Source organism: Eubalaena glacialis, chromosome 8 (genome assembly GCF_028564815.1).
Source record: "Eubalaena glacialis isolate mEubGla1 chromosome 8, mEubGla1.1.hap2.+ XY, whole genome shotgun sequence".
Lineage (NCBI taxonomy): Eukaryota > Metazoa > Chordata > Mammalia > Artiodactyla > Balaenidae > Eubalaena > Eubalaena glacialis.
In genome coordinates this window covers 44,242,548-44,262,880 of record NC_083723.1, presented here as the reverse complement: position 1 = coordinate 44,262,880, position 20,333 = coordinate 44,242,548, and positions in this window count along the sequence as shown.

Here is a 20,333-nt window from a genome sequence, read left to right as displayed (position 1 = left end):
TTCCTAAGCACTAGTGTTTTAAGGAACAGGTTAAAAAGAAAATCCTAATGTGATTTCTTTATAATGTGTGTGTTGTTTATCTTATCCTAGTGTCTAAAAGCTTCTCCATGGCTGGACCCCAAATAATATTCCTTTACGTGCTAAGTGGTATCTAGAGTGTGGGATAGGTTTAATAAATACCCTAACACTAACGCTTACCTAACCCTAACCCATACCCTAAACTTAACACGCACCCTAATCCTAACTCGTACCCTGAACCTAGCCCTAACCCTAAAACTAACCCTAACCCTAACCCTAACCCATACCCTACGCTGTGCCCTCACCCTAAACCTAACCCTAGCCTAACCCTAAACTACTCTTGACTGCTTCTGCCTCCAGTACATTTCCTAAGCACTAGTGTTTTAAGGAACAGGTTAAAAAGAAAATCCTAATGTGATTTCTTCATAATGTTTGTGTTCTTAATCTTATCCTAGTGTCTAAAAGCTTCTCCATGGCTGGACCCCAAATAATATTCCTTTACATGCTAAGTGGTATCTAGAGTGTGGGATAGGTTTAATAAATACCCTAACACTAACGCTTACCTAACCCTAACCCATACCCTAAACTTAACACGCACCCTAATCCTAACTCGTACCCTGAACCTAGCCCTAACCCTAAAACTAACCCTAACCCTAACCCTAACCCATACCCTACGCTGTGCCCTCACCCTAAACCTAACCCTAGCCTAACCCTAAACTACTCTTGACTGCTTCTGCCTCCAGTACATTTCCTAAGCACTAGTGTTTTAAGGAACAGGTTAAAAAGAAAATCCTAATGTGATTTCTTTATAATGTGTGTGTTGTTTATCTTATCCTAGTGTCTAAAAGCTTCTCCATGGCTGGACCCCAAATAATATTCCTTTACGTGCTAAGTGGTATCTAGAGTGTGGGATAGGTTTAATAAATACCCTAACACTAACGCTTACCTAACCCTAACCCATACCCTAAACTTAACACGCACCCTAATCCTAACTCGTACCCTGAACCTAGCCCTAACCCTAAAACTAACCCTAACCCTAACCCTAACCCATACCCTACGCTGTGCCCTCACCCTAAACCTAACCCTAGCCTAACCCTAAACTACTCTTGACTGCTTCTGCCTCCAGTACATTTCCTAAGCACTAGTGTTTTAAGGAACAGGTTAAAAAGAAAATCCTAATGTGATTTCTTCAAAATGTTTGTGTTCTTAATCTTATCCTAGTGTCTAAAAGCTTCTCCATCGCTGGACACCAAATAATATTCCTTTACGTTCTAGGTGGTATCTAGAGAGTGGGATAGGTTTAATAAATACCCTAACCCTAACGTGTACCCTAACCGTAACCAGTAACTGAATCCTAACCCGTACCCTAAACCTATCCCTAACCCTAAAACTAACCCTAACCCTAACACTAACCCTAACCCATACCCTACACTGTACCCTAACCCGTATGCTAAGCCATACTCTAACCCTAACCTTAACCCTAACCCTAAACTACCCTTGACTGCTTCTGCGTCCAGTAGATTTCCTAAGCACTAGTGTTTTAAGGAACAGGTTAAAAAGAAAATCCTAATGCGATTTCTTTATAATGTGTGAGGTCTTAATCTTATCCTACTGTCTAAAAGCTTCTCCATGGCTGGACCCCAAATAATATTCCTTTATGTGCTAAGTGGTATCTAGCGAGTGGGATAGGTTTAATAAGTACCCTAACCCTAACACGTACCCTAACCCTAACCCATAACCTAACCCTAACACGTACCCTAACCCTAGCCCTAAACCTAAAACTAAACCTAAACCTACCCATACTCTACACCGTACCCTCGCCCGTACCCTAAGCCATACCCTAACCCTAACCCCAACCCTAACACTAAGCCTAACCCGTAACCTAAGCCGTACCCTAACCGTAAACCTAATACTAACCCTAACCCTAACACTAACCCTAACCCTAACCCTTGACTGCTTCTGCCTCCAGTAGATTTCCTAAGCACTAGTGTTTTAAGGAACAGGTTAAAAAGAAAATCCTAATGTGATTTCTTTATAATGTGTGTTTTCTTAATCTTATCCTAGTGTCTAAAAGCATCTCCATGGCTGGACCCCAAATAATATTCCTTAACATGCTAAGTGGTATCTAGCGAGTGGGATAGGTTTAATAAATACCCTAACCCTAACACGTACCCTAACCTTAACCAATAACCTAACCCTAATACGTATCCTAATCCTAAACCGTACCCTACACCTACCCTTAACCCTAAACCTAACCCTAACCCATACCCTACGCCATACACTCACCCGTACCCTATCGCCACTGGCTGGTAGGTCTGTTTCCCTAGTACCAGCGTGGGGAACGTAGAAAGGCTGCTGCCCTCTGGCCGTTACCTGAAAAAGCAGGTTTAAAGCTTGAGCTAATGGTCACTTCATATGAACTAGTACTGCAGGGCTGTAAATGAAACCTGACCTCAAAATGTCTTGAGGGAGGTAATGGCCAAAATATTTCAAAAGGTGACACATACTTCAAGTAAACACTTTGAAGAACTAAGCTCTAATCACAGCTGGAAAAATAAAAAGCACATGTCTTAAAGCTCAATTTCAACGCATTATGAGACACATGCAAATTCAACCACAAAGAGGTATCAGCTCACACCAGTCAGAATAACCATCAGCAAAAAACTACAAAGAATAAATGCTGAAGGTGCTGTGGAGAAGTGCATACCCTCAACTTTACGTGGGACGTAACCTGGAAAGACCCACTAAGGAGAACAGAATGGAGGTGCCTTTGAAAGGTAAACATTGAGCTACCATATGATCCAACAGACCCATTCCTGGAACTAAAACCTAAGAAGACAGAATTGGAAAGACACAGGCAGGCAAATCTGCATTGCATAGTATTACAATAGCCAAGATATGGAAGTAACCAAAAAGTCCACCGACAGATGGGTGGACAAAGAAGAACTGCTACATGTACACATGGAATATGAGCTAGCGAAAAAATGAAACAATGCCATTGGCAGCACCATAGATGAGACTAGAAATAATCACGCAACTTGTAGTAAGTGAGACAGTGAATGACACATATCCTATCATATCACATACAGGTGTTACCTAAAAATTGAAACAAACGAAGATATTTCCACAGAGAAAGGCAATCACAGATTCAGTACTAAAACTAATGGTTCGCCAAATGGAAAGGTGTGAGGATTGGATACACTACCATACTGAGGTTAACGGAGAGATACAAACACATGTGAAATATATAATCACCAAAGATCTACGGAATACCAAGGGAAGACTACTCAACATTGTGTCATAACCTACATGGGAAAAGGATCTGAAGAAGAATAGATATATGTATATGTGTGAAAGAAGCACATCTTGCACACCGAGAACAAACAAAACATTGTAATCAAGTTTGCTGTGATAAAAAATACAAATTAAGTTAAAAATACGAACAAGAAATAATGAGACATAAACTTAAAGGGCTTTTTCCTGGCACATTCCATTCTAATTTACAACCTAGAACACCACTTCCAGTAAGGCTCTGTTGCCCTAGTAACCAGATTTGGTAAAGGAGAAATGCTGCCGCCTTGTGGCCCATTCCCGCAAGAGCAGCTTTTATCCCACAGCTAATTGTCACTTAACATTCACAAGGACTCAGGCCTGTATAGGACACCTGCCCTCAAAATTGTGCTGAGGTAGGGAATGGATAAAACAATTCCAAACAGGCAAAATTTTCAAGAACATAGTATGAAGATGTAAGTTTTACTCACTCTCTTTTTAAAAAAAGGAAAATGGATAAAAGCTCAACCTCAGGAAGTATTAGACTCATGCAATCTAATCTACAAAAAGTTTTCAACTCACACCAGTCGACTGACCATCAGCAAAAAGCCTACAAACAATCAATGCTGAAGAGGTTTAGAGAACTGTGTACCCTCTAGCTGCTGGTGAGATGTAAAGTGGTTAACAGCCAATAATGAGAACAGAAAGGAGCTGCATTTAAAAGGAAAAATTGAGGTACCATTCAATCCAGCAGGCGCACCAATGGGCCTCTCACCTGAGAAGACCAGAATCAAGAAGACCCTGGCTGCAAAAGCTGCACTGCAGCCTTATTCACAATAGACAAGACAGTGAAGCAACCAAAATGTCCATCAACAGATGAAGGGATAAAGAAAAGTGGTCCATGTACACAATGAATACTAGCCATGGAAAACAATGAAACACTGCTCTTTGAGGCACCATAGATGATCTTGGAGATAATCACAGAACATGAGGGAAGTCGGAAAGCAAAAGTCCTATATCCTATGAAATCACTTATAGGCGTTATCTAATAACTGACAGAAATGAACATATTTCCACAGGGAAAGGCAATCACAGACTTATAAAAAAAAACTATGCTTACCTAAAAGGAAAGGTGGGGGGAATGGATAAATGAAGATTAGCGTTACCATCTGTATACAAATTCATATTATATACATATATCAAAAAGACCGACCATATAGCAAGGGAGGTTTACGGAACACTCTGTAATAATTTACATGGGAAGAGGATCTCTACATAAATAGATATATATAATGTGTAAATGAACCAGAGTGTGTACACCTTGGACAAACAACATTCGAACCATTACCCCAATGTAAAAAATTAAAACAACGAACTAGAAGTAATGAGACATAAACTTATGGGTGGTTTTCCTGGCACATTCCATTCAAATTTACAACCTAGGTAAACGACTTCCAGAACGGCTCTGCTGCCCTAGTACCCAGATTTGGGAATGGAGAAATGCTGCCTCCTTGTGGCCTTTTCCCACAACAGCAGCTTTAAACCCACTGCAAAAGGTCACTAAATATTCACCAATTCAGTTCTGTAAATGACACCTGCCCTCCAAAAAATACTGAGGTCGAAAATCGACTAAAAAATTCAAGAGTGCAACCTTCCAAAAAGACAATTTGAAGAGGTAGATTGTACTCACACTTTTTTTTTCTTTTTTCTTTTAACACAAAAGAAAAAGGCATGGAAAAATGATGAATTTTAGGAATTTTTAAAGACATGTCAACCCAAATTACAAAAACCTATCAGCTCACAGCAGTCAGAATGGCCCTCGACAAAAATGCTGCAAACAATAAATGCTGACGTGATTGTGGAGAAATGAGTACCCTCGATTCTAAGGGGGACGTGGTAAGAGCCACTAATGAAAGCACAATTGAGGTGCCTTGAAAAGGTAACATTGAGCTACCATACCAGTCAATCAATCATACCCACTGCTGGGTGTATCACCTGAGAAAATGAAAATCCAAAAGTCACAGGCTGGCAATCCTGCACTCCAGCAATAGTTACCATAGGCAACACTTGGAAGCAACGAAAACGTCCATCAACAGAGGAATGCACCAAGAAGAAGTGGTCCATGTACACAATGGAATATTAGCCATGGAAAACATTGAAGCACTGCTCTTTGAGGCACCATACATGAGCCTGGAGATAATTACAAAACATGAAGTAGGACGGAAAGCAAAAGACCTATATCCTATAATATCACTTATGGCATTATCTAATAACTGACACAAATGAACATATTTCCAAAGAGAAAGACACTCACGGGCTTAGAAAACAAACTATGCTCATCTAAAAGGAAAGGAAGGGGGAATTGATAAATAAAGAATAGTGTTACTATACGTATACAAATACATATTATATACATGTATCAAAAAGACCGAACATATAGCAAGGGAGGTCTATGGAACACTGTAATATTTTACATGGGAAGAGGATCTGTACATTAATAGACATACATAATGTGCAAATGAACCAGATTGTGTACACCTAGGACAAACAATATTCTAATCTTTACTCTGATTAAAGAAATTTAAAAAACCAAGAAGAAGTAATGAGACATAAACTTATGCGGCTTTCTCCTGGAAAATTCCATTCTCATTTACAACCTAGGACAACGACTTCCAGAAAGGCTCTGCTGCCCTAGTACCCAGATTGGGGAATGGAGAAATGCTGCCTCCTTGTGGCCGTTTCCCACAACAGCAGCTTTAAACCCACTGCGAAAGGTCACTAAGTATTCACCAACGTGCAGTTCTGTAAATGACACCTGCCCTCCAAAAAATTTCTGGGGTCAAAAATCGACCAAAAATTTCAAAAGAGGGCAACCTTCGAAGAAGACAATTTCAAGAGGTATATTGTACACACGGTTTTTTCTTTTAAGTGAAAAGAAAAAGGCGTGGGAAAATGATAAAATTTAGGAATTTTGAAAGATACGCAAACCGAAATTACAAATACCTATCAGCTCACAGCAGTCAGAATGGCCATCAGCAAAAATGCTGCAAACAATACATGCTGAAGGGATTGTGGAGAAATGTGTACCCTGAGCTCTAAGGGGGACGTGGTAAGAACCATTACTGTAAACACAATGGAGGTGCTTTCAAAAGGTAAACATTGAGCTACCAGTGAATCAAGCATACCATCTGCTGAGCCTATCACCCGAGAAAATGAGAATCAAAAAGTCACAGGCTGGCAAACCTGTACGCCAGCATTACTTACCATAGTCAACACATGGAAGCAACATAAATGTCCATCAACAGAGGAATGCACCACGAAGAAGTGGTCCATGTATACAACGGAATAGTACTCCAGTAAAAATTATAAATTAAATTTAAAAAACAAACAAATGTAAGGAGACATCAGCATCTGTGGGTTTCTCCGGGCACATTCCACTCTAATTTATAACCGAAGAGCACCACTGGCTGGTAGGTCTGTTTCCCTAGTACCAGCGTGGGGAACGTAGAAAGGCTGCCGCCCTCTGGCCGTTACCTGCAAAAGCAGGTTTAAAGCTTGAGCTAATGGTCACTTCATATGAACTAGTACTGCAGGGCTGTAAATGAAACCTGCCCTCAAAATGTCTTGAGGGAGGTAATGGCCAAAATATTTCAAAATGTGACAGATAATTCAAGTAAACACTTTGAAGAACTAAGCTCTAATCACAGCTGGAAAAATAAAAAGCACATGTCTTAAAGCTCAATTTCAACGCATTATGAGACACATGCAAATTCATCCACAAAGAGGTATCAGCTCACACCAGTCAGAATAACCATCAGCAAAAAACTACAAAGAATAAATGCTGAAGGTGCTGTGGAGAAATGCATACCCTCACCTTTATGTGGGACGTAACCTGGAAAGAGCCACTAAAGAGAACAGAATGGAGGTGCCTTTAAAAGGTAAACGTTGAGCTACCATATGATCCAGCAGGCCCACTCCTGGACCTACAATCTAAGAAGACAGAATTGGAAAGACACAGGCAGGCAAATCTGCATTGCACAGTATTACAATAGCCAAGATATGGAAGTAACCAAAAAGTCCACCAACAGATGGGTGGACAAAGAAGAACTCCTCCATGTACAGATGGATTATTAGCTGGTGAAACAATGAAACAATGCCATTTGCAGCACCATAGATGAGTCTAGACGTAATCACGCCACTTGTAGTAAGTGAGAAAGCAAAACACACATATCCTATCATATCACTTTTAGGAGTTACCTAAAAGTGTACCCTACCCTAACCCGTACCCTAACCTGTACCCTAACCCTAACCCTAAACTACCCTTGACTGCTTCTGCCTCCAGTAGATTTTCTAAGCACTAGTGTTTTAAGGAACAGGTTAAAAAGAAAATCCTAATGTGATTTCTTTATAATGTGTGTGTTCTTTATCTTATCCTAGTGTCTAAAAGCTTCTCCATGGCTGGACTTCAAATAATATTCCTTTACGTACTAAGTGGTATCTAGAGAGTGGGATAGGTTTAATAAATACCCTAACCCTAACGTGTACCCTAACCCTAACGCGTACCCTAACCCTAACCCATCACCTAACCCTAACACGTAGCCTAATCCTAACCCCTACCCTAAACCTAGCCCTAACCCTAAAACTAACCCTAATCCTAACCCATACCCTACGCCATACCCTCACGCGTACCCTAAGCCGTAACCTAACCCTAACCCTAACCCTAACCCTAACCCTAAACTACCCTTGACTGCTTCTGCCCCCAGTAGATTTCCTAAGCACTAGTGTTTTAAGGAACAGGTTAAAAAGAAAATCGTAAGGTGATTTCTTTATAATGTGTGTGTTCTTAATCTTATCCTAGTGTCTAAAAGCTTCTCCATGGCTGGACCCCAAATAATATTCCTTTACGTGCTAAGTGGTATCTAGAGAGTGGGATAGGTTTAATAAATAACCTAACCCTAACGCGTACCCTAACCCTAACACATCACCTAACCCTAACACGTACCCTAATCCTAACCCGTAATCTAAACCTAGCCCTAACCCTAAAACTAACCCTAACCCTAACCCTAACCCATAACCTACGCCATACCCTCACGCGTACCCTAAGCCGTACCCTAACCCTAACCCTAACCCTAAACTACCCTTGACTGCTTCTGCCTCCAGTACATTTCCTAAGCACTAGTGTTTTAAGGAACAGGTTAAAAAGAAAATCCTAATGTGATTTCTTTATAATGTGTGTGTTGTTTATCTTATCCTAGTGTCTAAAAGCTTCTCCATGGCTGGACCCCAAATAATATTCCTTTACGTGCTAAGTGGTATCTAGAGTGTGGGATAGGTTTAATAAATACCCTAACACTAACGCTTACCTAACCCTAACCCATACCCAAAACTTAACACGCACCCTAACCCTAGCCCTAAACCTAAAACTAACCCTAAACCTACCCATACTCTACACCGTACCCTCGCCTGTACCCTAAGCCGTACCCTAACCCTAACCCCAACCGTAACACTAAGCCTAACCCGTAACCTAAGCCGTACCCTAACCCCAAACCTAACACTAACCCTAACCCTAACACTAACCCTAACCCTAACCCTTGACTGCTTCTGCCTCCAGTAGATTTCCTAAGCACTAGTGTTTTAAGGAACAGGTTAAAAAGAAAATCCTAATGTGATTTCTTTATAATGTGTGTGTTCTTAATCTTATCCTAGTGTCTAAAAGCATCTCCATGGCTGGACCCCAAATAATATTCCTTAACATGCTAAGTGGTATCTAGCGAGTGGGATAGGTTTAATAATTATCCTAACCCTAACACGTACCCTAACCTTAACCAATAACCTAACCCTAACACGTACCCTAATCCTAAACCATACCCTAAAGCTAGTCCTAACCCTAAAACTAACCCTAACCCATACTCTGCACCATACCCTCGCCGTAGCCTAAGCCGTACCCTAAGCCTAACACTAAACCTAACACTAACCCTAACCCGTAACCTAAGCCGTACCCTAACCCTAAACCTAACCCTAACCCTAACCCTAACCCTTGACTGCTTCTGCCTCCAGTAGGTTTCCTAAGCACTAGTGTTTTAAGGAACAGGTTAAAAAGAAAATCCTAATGTGATTTCTTTATAATGTGTGAGTTCTTAATCTTATCCTACTGTCTAAAAGCTTCTCCATGGCTAGACTCCAAATAATACTACTTTACGTGCTAAGTGGTATGTAGCGAGTGGGATAGTTTTAATAAATAACTTAACCCTAACACGTACCCTAACCCTAAACCGTAACCTAAACCTACCCTTAACCCTAACCCTAACCCTAAGCCATACCCTACGCCATAGCCTCACCTGTACCCTAACCCGTACCCTAACCCGTACCCTAACCTGTACCCTAACCCTAACCCTAACCCTAACCCTAAACTACCCTTGACTGCTTCTTTCTCCAGCACATTTCCTAAGCACTAGTGTTTTAAGGAACAGGTTAAAAAGAAAATCCTAATGTGATTTCTTTATAATGTGTGTGTTTTTTATCTTATCCTAGTGTCTGAAAGCTTCTCCATGGCTGGACCTCAAATAATATTCCTTTACGTGCTAACTGGTATAAGGCGAGTGGGAAAGGTTTAATAAATAACTTAACCCTAACGCGTACCTTAACCCTAACTCATAACCTAACCCTAATACGTATCCTAATCCTAAACCGTACCCTAAACCTACCCTTAACACTAAACCTAACCCTAACCCATACCCTACGCCATACACTCACCCGTACCCTATCACCACTGGCTGGTAGGTCTGTTTCCCTAGTACCAGCGTGGGGAACGTAGAAAGGCTGCTGCCCTCTGGCCGTTACCTGAAAAAGCAGGTTTAAAGCTTGAGCTAATGGTCACTTCATATGAACTAGTACTGCAGGACTGTAAATGAAAACTGCCCTCAAAATGTCTTGAGGGAGGTAATGGCCAAAATATTTCAAAAGGTGACACATACTTCAAGTAAACACTTTGAAGAACTAAGCTCTAATCACAGCTGGAAAAATAAAAAGCACATGTCTTAAAGCTCAATTTCAACGCATTATGAGACACATGCAAATTCAACCACAAAGAGGTATCAGCTCACACCAGTCAGAATAACCATCAGCAAAAAACTACAAAGAATAAATGCTGAAGGTGCTGTGGAGAAGTGCATACCCTCAACTTTACGTGGGACGTAACCTGGAAAGACCCACTAAGGAGAACAGAATGGAGGTGCCTTTGAAAGGTAAACATTGAGCTACCATATGATCCAACAGACCCATTCCTGGAACTAAAACCTAAGAAGACAGAATTGGAAAGACACAGGCAGGCAAATCTGCATTGCATAGTATTACAATAGCCAAGATATGGAAGTAACCAAAAAGTCCACCGACAGATGGGTGGACAAAGAAGAACTGCTACATGTACACATGGAATATGAGCTAGCGAAAAAATGAAACAATGCCATTGGCAGCACCATAGATGAGACTAGAAATAATCACGCAACTTGTAGTAAGTGAGACAGTGAATGACACATATCCTATCATATCACATACAGGTGTTACCTAAAAATTGAAACAAACGAAGATATTTCCACAGAGAAAGGCAATCACAGATTCAGTACTAAAACTAATGGTTCGCCAAATGGAAAGGTGTGAGGATTGGATACACTACCATACTGAGGTTAACGGAGAGATACAAACACATGTGAAATATATAATCACCAAAGATCTATGGAATACCAAGGTAAGACTACTAAACATTGTGTCATAACCTACATGGGAAAAGGATCTGAAGAAGAATAGATATATGTATACGTGTGAAAGAAGCACATCTTGCACACCGAGAACAAACAAAACATTGTAATCAAGTTTGCTGTGATAAAAAATACAAATTAAGTTAAAAATACGAACAAGAAGTAATGAGACATAAACTTAAAGTGCTTTTTCCTGGCACATTCCATTCTAATTTACAACCTAGAACACCACTTCCAGTAAGGCTCTGTTGCCCTAGTAACCAGATTTGGTAAAGGAGAAATGCTGCCGCCTTGTGGCCCATTCCCGCAAGAGCAGCTTTTATCCCACAGCTAATGGTCACTTAACATTCACAAGGACTCAGGCCTGTATAGGACACCTGCCCTCAAAATTGTGCTGAGGTAGGGAATGGATAAAACAATTCCAAACAGGCAAAATTTTCAAGAACATAGTATGAAGAGGTAAGTTTTACTCACTCTCTTTTTAAAAAAAGGAAAATGGATAAAAGCTCAACCTCAGGAAGTATTAGACTCATGCAATCTAATCTACAAAAAGTTTTCAACTCACACCAGTCGACTGACCATCAGCAAAAAGCCTACAAACAATCAATGCTGAAGAGGTTTAGAGAACTGTGTACCCTCTAGCTGCTGGTGAGATGTAAAGTGGTTAACAGCCAATAATGAGAACAGAAAGGAGCTGCGTTTAAAAGGAAAAATTGAGGTACCATTCAATCCAGCAGGCGCACCAATGGGCCTCTCACCTGAGAAGACCAGAATCAAGAAGACCCTGGCTGCAAAAGCTGCACTGCAGCCTTATTCACAATAGACAAGACAGTGAAGCAACCAAAATGTCCATCAACAGATGAAGGGATAAAGAAAAGTGGTCCATGTACACAATGAATACTAGCCATGGAAAACAATGAAACACTGCTCTTTGAGGCACCATAGATGATCTTGGAGATAATCAAAGAACATGAGGGAAGTCGGAAAGCAAAAGTCCTATATCCTATGAAATCACTTATAGGCGTTATCTAACAACTGACACAAATGAACATATTTCCACACGGAAAGGCAATCACAGACTTATAAAAAAAAACTATGCTTACCTAAAAGGAAAGGTGGGGGGAATGGATAAATGAAGATTAGCTTTACCATCTGTATACAAATTCATATTATATACATATATCAAAAAGACCAACCATATAGCAAGGGAGGTTGATGGAACACTCTGTAATAATTTACATGGGAAGAGGATCTCTACATAAATAGATATATATAATGTGTAAATGAACCAGAGTGTGTACACCTTGGACAAACAACATTCGAACCATTACCCCAATGTAAAAAATTAAAACAACGAACTAGAAGTAATGAGACATAAACTTATGGGTGGTTTTCCTGGCACATTCCATTCAAATTTACAACCTAGGTAAACGACTTCCAGAACGGCTCTGCTGCCCTAGTACCCAGATTGGGGAATGGAGAAATGCTGCCTCCTTGTGGCCGTTTCCCACAACAGCAGCTTTAAACCCACTGCAAAAGGTCACTAAATATTCACCAATTCAGTTCTGTAAATGACACCTGCCCTCCAAAAAATACTGAGGTCGAAAATCGACCAAAAAATTCAAGAGTGCAACCTTCCAAAAAGACAATTTGAAGAGGTAGATTGTACTCACACTTTTTTTTTTCTTTTTTCTTTTAACACAAAAGAAAAAGGCGTGGAAAAATGATGAATTTTAGGAATTTTTAAAGACATGTCAACCCAAATTACAAAAACCTATCAGCTCACAGCAGTCAGAATGGCCCTCGACAAAAATGCTGCAAACAATAAATGCTGACGTGATTGTGGAGAAATGAGTACCCTCGATTCTAAGGGGGACGTGGTAAGAGCCACTAATGAAAGCACAATTGAGGTGCCTTGAAAAGGTAACATTGAGCTACCATACCAGTCAATCAATCATACCCACTGCTGGGTGTATCACCTGAGAAAATGAAAATCCAAAAGTCACAGGCTGGCAATCCTGCACTCCAGCAATAGTTACCATAGGCAACACTTGGAAGCAACGAAAACGTTCATCAACAGAGGAATGCACCAAGAAGAAGTGGTCCATGTACACAATGGAATATTAGCCATGGAAAACATTGAAGCACTGCTCTTTGAGGCACCATACATGAGCCTGGAGATAATTACAAAACATGAAGTAGGACGGAAAGCAAAAGACCTATATCCTATAATATCACTTATGGCATTATCTAATAACTGACACAAATGAACATATTTCCAAAGAGAAAGACACTCACGGGCTTAGAAAACAAACTATGCTCATCTAAAAGGAAAGGAGGGGGGAATTGATAAATAAAGAATAGTGTTACTATACGTATACAAATACATATTATATACATGTATCAAAAAGACCGAACATATAGCAAGGGAGGTCTATGGAACACTGTAATATTTTACATGGGAAGAGGATCTGTACATTAATAGACATACATAATGTGCAAATGAACCAGATTGTGTACACCTAGGACAAACAATATTCTAATCTTTACTCTGATTAAAGAAATTTAAAAAACCAAGAAGAAGTAATGAGACATAAACTTATACGGCTTTCTCCTGGAAAATTCCATTCTCATTTACAACCTAGGACAACGACTTCCAGAAAGGCTCTGCTGCCCTAGTACCCAGATTGGGGAATGGAGAAATGCTGCCTCCTTGTGGCCGTTTCCCACAACAGCAGCTTTAAACCCACTGCGAAAGGTCACTAAGTATTCACCAACGTGCAGTTCTGTAAATGACACCTGCCCTCCAAAAAATTTCTGGGGTCAAAAATCGACCAAAAAATTCAAAAGAGGGCAACCTTCGAAGAAGACAATTTCAAGAGGTATATTGTACACACGGTTTTTTCTTTTAAGTGAAAAGAAAAAGGCGTGGGAAAATGATAAAGTTTAGAAATTTTTAAAGATATGCAAACGGAAATTACAAATACCTATCAGCTCAAAGCAGTCAGAATGGCCATCAGCAAAAATGCTGCAAACAATACACGCTGAAGGGATTGTGGAGAAATGTGTACCCTGAGCTCTAAGGGGGACGTGGTAAGAACCATTACTGTAAACACAATGGAGGTGCTTTGAAAAGGTAAACATTGAGCTACCAGTGAATCAAGCATACCATCTGCTGAGCCTATCACCTGAGAAAATGAGAATCAAAAAGTCACAGGCTGGCAAACCTGTACGCCAGCAATACTTACCATAGTCAACACATGGAAGCAACAAAAATGTCCATCAACAGAGGAATGCACCAAGAAGAAGTGGTCCATGTATACAACGGAATAGTACTCCAGTAAAAATTATAAATTAAATTTAAAAAACAAACAAATGTAAGGAGACATCAGCATCTGTGGGTTTCTCCGGGCACATTCCACTCTAATTTATAACCGAAGAGCACCACTGGCTGGTAGGTCTGTTTCCCTAGTACCAGCGTGGGGAACGTAGAAAGGCTGCCGCCCTCTGGCCGTTACCTGCAAAAGCAGGTTTAAAGCTTGAGCTAATGGTCACTTCATATGAACTAGTACTGCAGGGCTGTAAATGAAACCTGCCCTCAAAATGTCTTGAGGGAGGTAATGGCCAAAATATTTCAAAAGGTGACACATACTTCAAGTAAACACTTTGAAGAACTAAGCTCTAATCACAGCTGGAAAAATAAAAAGCACATGTCTTAAAGCTCAATTTCAACGCATTATGAGACACATGCAAATTCAACCACAAAGAGGTATCAGCTCACACCAGTCAGAATAACCATCAGCAAAAAACTACAAAGAATAAATGCTGTAGGTGCTGTGGAGAAATGCATACCCTCACCTTTATGTGGGACGTAACCTGGAAAGAGCCACTAAAGAGAACAGAATGGAGGTGCCTTTAAAAGGTAAACATTGAGCTACCATATGATCCAGCAGGCCCACTCCTGGACCTACAATCTAAGAAGACAGAATTGGAAAGACACAGGCAGGCAAATCTGCATTGCACAGTATTACAATAGCCAAGATATGGAAGTAACCAAAAAGTCCACCAACAGATGGGTGGACAAAGAAGAACTCCTCCATGTACAGATGGATTATTAGCTGGTGAAACAATGAAACAATGCCATTTGCAGCACCATAGATGAGTCTAGACGTAATCACGCCACTTGTAGTAAGTGAGAAAGCAAAACACACATATCCTATCATATCACTTTTAGGAGTTACCTAAAAGTGTACCCTACCCTAACTCGTACCCTAACCTGTACCCTAACCCGAACCCTAACCCTAACCCTAAACTACCCTTGACTGCTTCTCTCTCCAGCACATTTCCTAAGCACTAGTGTTTTAAGGAACAGGTTAAAAAGAAAATCCTAATGTGATTTCTTTATAATGTGTGTGTTCTTTATCTTATCCTAGTGTCTAAAAGCTTCTCCATGGCTGGACCTCAAATAATATTCCTTTACGTACTAAGTGGTATCTAGAGAGTGGGATAGGTTTAATAAATACCCTAACCCTAACGTGTACCCTAACCCTAACGCGTACCCTAACCCTAACCCATCACCTAACCCTAACACGTAGCCTAATCCTAACCCATACCCTAAACCTAGCCCTAACCCTAAAACTAACCCTAACCCTAACCCATACCCTACGCCATACCCTCACGCGTACCCTAAGCCGTAACCTAACCCTAACCCTTACCCTAACCCTAACCCTAAACTACCCTTGACTGCTTCTGCCTCCAGTAGATTTCCTAAGCACTAGTGTTTTAAGGAACAGGTTAAAAAGAAAATCCTAATGTGATTTCTTTATAATGTGTGAGTTCTTAATCTTATCCTACTGTCTAAAAGCTTCTCCATGGCTGGACCCCAAATAATATTCCTTTATGTGCTAAGTGGTATCTAGCGAGTGGGATAGGTTTAATAAGTACCCTAACCCTAACACGTACCCTAACCCTAACCCATAACCTAACCCTAACACGTACCCTAACCCTAGCCCTAAACCTAAAACTAACCCTAAACCTACCCTTACTCTACACCGTAGCCTCGCCCGTACCCTAAGCCGTACCCTAACCCTAACCCCAACCCTAACACTAACCCTAACCCGTAACCTAAGCCATACCCTAACCCTAAACCTAACACTAACCCTAACCCTAACACTAACCCTAAGCCTAACCCTTGACTGCTTCTGCGTCCAGTAGATTTCCTAAGCACTAGTGTTTTAAGGAACAGGTTAAAAAGAAAATCCTAATGTGATTTCTTTATAATGTGTGTGTTCTTAATCTTATCCTAGTGTCTAAAAGCTTCTCCATGGCTGGACCCCAAATAATATTCCTTAACATGCTAAGTGGTATCTAGCGAGTGGGATAGGTTTAATAAATACCCTAACCCTAACACGTACCCTAACCTTAACCAATAACCTAACCCTAACACGTACCCTAATCCTAAACCATACCCTAAACCTAGCCCTAACCCTAAATCTAACCCTAAACCATACTCTACACGATACCCTCGCCGTAGCCTAAGCCGTACCCTAAGCCTAACACTAAACCTAACACTAACCCTAACCCGTAACCTAAGCCGTACCCTAACCCTAAACCTAACCCTAACCCTAACCCTAACCCTTGACTGCTTCTGCCTCCAGTAGGTTTCCTAAGCACTAGTGTTTTAAGGAACAGGTTAAAAAGAAAATCCTAATGTGATTTCTTTATAATGTGTGTGTTCTTAATCTGATCCTAGAGTCTAAATGCTTCTCCATGGCTGGACTTCAAATAATATTCCTTTACGTACTAAGTGGTATCTAGAGAGTGGGATAGGTTTAATAAATACCCTAACCCTAACGTGTACCCTAACCCTAACGCGTACCCTAACCCTAACCCATCACCTAACCCTAACACGTAGCCTAATCCTAACCCCTACCCTAAACCTAGCCCTAACCCTAAAACTAACCCTAATCCTAACCCATACCCTACGCCATACCCTCACGCATACCCTAAGCCGTAACCTAACCCTAACCCTAACCCTAACCCTAACCCTAAACTACCCTTGACTGCTTCTGCCCCCAGTAGATTTCCTAAGCACTAGTGTTTTAAGGAACAGGTTAAAAAGAAAATCGTAAGGTGATTTCTTTATAATGTGTGTGTTCTTAATCTTATCCTAGTGTCTAAAAGCTTCTCCATGGCTGGACCCCAAATAATATTCCTTTACGTGCTAAGTGGTATCTAGAGAGTGGGATAGGTTTAATAAATAACCTAACCCTAACGCGTACCCTAACCCTAACACATCACCTAACCCTAACACGTACCCTAATCCTAACCCGTACCCTAAACCTAGCCCTAACCCTAAAACTAACCCTAACCCTAACCCTAACCCATACCCTACGCCATACGCTCACGCGTACCCTAAGCCGTACCCTAACCCTAACCCTAACCCTAAACTACCCTTGACTGCTTCTGCCTCCAGTACATTTCCTAAGCACTAGTGTTTTAAGGAACAGGTTAAAAAGAAAATCCTAATGTGATTTCTTTATAATGTGTGTGTTGTTTATCTTATCCTAGTGTCTAAAAGCTTCTCCATGGCTGGACCCCAAATAATATTCCTTTACGTGCTAAGTGGTATCTAGAGTGTGGGATAGGTTTAATAAATACCCTAACACTAACGCTTACCTAACCCTAACCCATACCCAAAACTTAACACGCACCCTAACCCTAGCCCTAAACCTAAAACTAACCCTAAACCTACCCATACTCTACACCGTACCCTCGCCCGTACCCTAAGCCGTACCCTAACCCTAACCCCAACCCTAACACTAACCCTAACCCGTAACCTAAGCCATACCCTAACCCTAAACCTAACACTAACCCTAACCCTAACACTAACCCTAAGCCTAACCCTTGACTGCTTCTGCCTCCAGTAGATTTCCTAAGCACTAGTGTTTTAAGGAACAGGTTAAAAAGAAAATCCTAATGTGATTTCTTTATAATGTGTGTGTTCTTAATCTTATCCTAGTGTCTAAAAGCATCTCCATGGCTGGACCCCAAATAATATTCCTTAACATGCTAAGTGGTATCTAGCGAGTGGGATAGGTTTAATAAATATCCTAACCCTAACACGTACCCTAACCTTAACCAATAACCTAACCCTAACACGTACCCTAATCCTAAACCATACCCTAAAGCTAGTCCTAACCCTAAAACTAACCCTAACCCATACTCTGCACCATACCCTCGCCGTAGCCTAAGCCGTACCCTAAGCCTAACACTAAACCTAACACTAACCCTAACCCGTAACCTAAGCCGTACCCTAACCCTAAACCTAACCCTAACCCTAACCCTAACCCTTGACTGCTTCTGCCTCCAGTAGGTTTCCTAAGCACTAGTGTTTTAAGGAACAGGTTAAAAAGAAAATCCTAATGTGATTTCTTTATAATGTGTGAGTTCTTAATCTTATCCTACTGTCTAAAAGCTTCTCCATGGCTAGACTCCAAATAATACTACTTTACGTGCTAAGTGGTATGTAGCGAGTGGGATAGTTTTAATAAATAACTTAACCCTAACACGTACCCTAACCCTAAACCGTAACCTAAACCTACCCTTAACCCTAACCCTAACCCTAAGCCATACCCTACGCCATAGCCTCACCTGTACCCTAACCCGTACCCTAACCCGTACCCTAACCTGTACCCTAACCCTAACCCTAACCCTAACCCTAAACTACCCTTGACTGCTTCTTTCTCCAGCACATTTCCTAAGCACTAGTGTTTTAAGGAACAGGTTAAAAAGAAAATCCTAATGTGATTTCTTTATAATGTGTGTGTTTTTTATCTTATCCTAGTGTCTGAAAGCTTCTCCATGGCTGGACCTCAAATAATATTCCTTTACGTGCTAACTGGTATAAGGCGAGTGGGAAAGGTTTAATAAATAACTTAACCCTAACGCGTACCTTAACCCTAACTCATAACCTAACCCTAATACGTATCCTAATCCTAAACCGTACCCTAAACCTACCCTTAACCCTAAACCTAACCCTAACCCATACCCTACGCCATACACTCACCCGTACCCTATCACCACTGGCTGGTAGGTCTGTTTCCCTAGTACCAGCGTGGGGAACGTAGAAAGGCTGCTGCCCTCTGGCCGTTACCTGAAAAAGCAGGTTTAAAGCTTGAGCTAATGGTCACTTCATATGAACTAGTACTGCAGGACTGTAAATGAAAACTGCCCTCAAAATGTCTTGAGGGAGGTAATGGCCAAAATATTTCAAAAGGTGACACATACTTCAAGTAAACACTTTGAAGAACTAAGCTCTAATCACAGCTGGAAAAATAAAAAGCACATGTCTTAAAGCTCAATTTCAACGCATTATGAGACACATGCAAATTCAACCACAAAGAGGTATCAGCTCACACCAGTCAGAATAACCATCAGCAAAAAACTACAAAGAATAAATGCTGAAGGTGCTGTGGAGAAGTGCATACCCTCAACTTTACGTGGGACGTAACCTGGAAAGACCCACTAAGGAGAACAGAATGGAGGTGCCTTTGAAAGGTAAACATTGAGCTACCATATGATCCAACAGACCCATTCCTGGAACTAAAACCTAAGAAGACAGAATTGGAAAGACACAGGCAGGCAAATCTGCATTGCATAGTATTACAATAGCCAAGATATGGAAGTAACCAAAAAGTCCACCGACAGATGGGTGGACAAAGAAGAACTGCTACATGTACACATGGAATATGAGCTAGCGAAAAAATGAAACAATGCCATTGGCAGCACCATAGATGAGACTAGAAATAATCACGCAACTTGTAGTAAGTGAGACAGTGAATGACACATATCCTATCATATCACATACAGGTGTTACCTAAAAATTGAAACAAACGAAGATATTTCCACAGAGAAAGGCAATCACAGATTCAGTACTAAAACTAATGGTTCGCCAAATGGAAAGGTGTGAGGATTGGATACACTACCATACTGAGGTTAACGGAGAGATACAAACACATGTGAAATATATAATCACCAAAGATCTATGGAATACCAAGGTAAGACTACTAAACATTGTGTCATAACCTACATGGGAAAAGGATCTGAAGAAGAATAGATATATGTATACGTGTGAAAGAAGCACATCTTGCACACCGAGAACAAACAAAACATTGTAATCAAGTTTGCTGTGATAAAAAATACAAATTAAGTTAAAAATACGAACAAGAAGTAATGAGACATAAACTTAAAGTGCTTTTTCCTGGCACATTCCATTCTAATTTACAACCT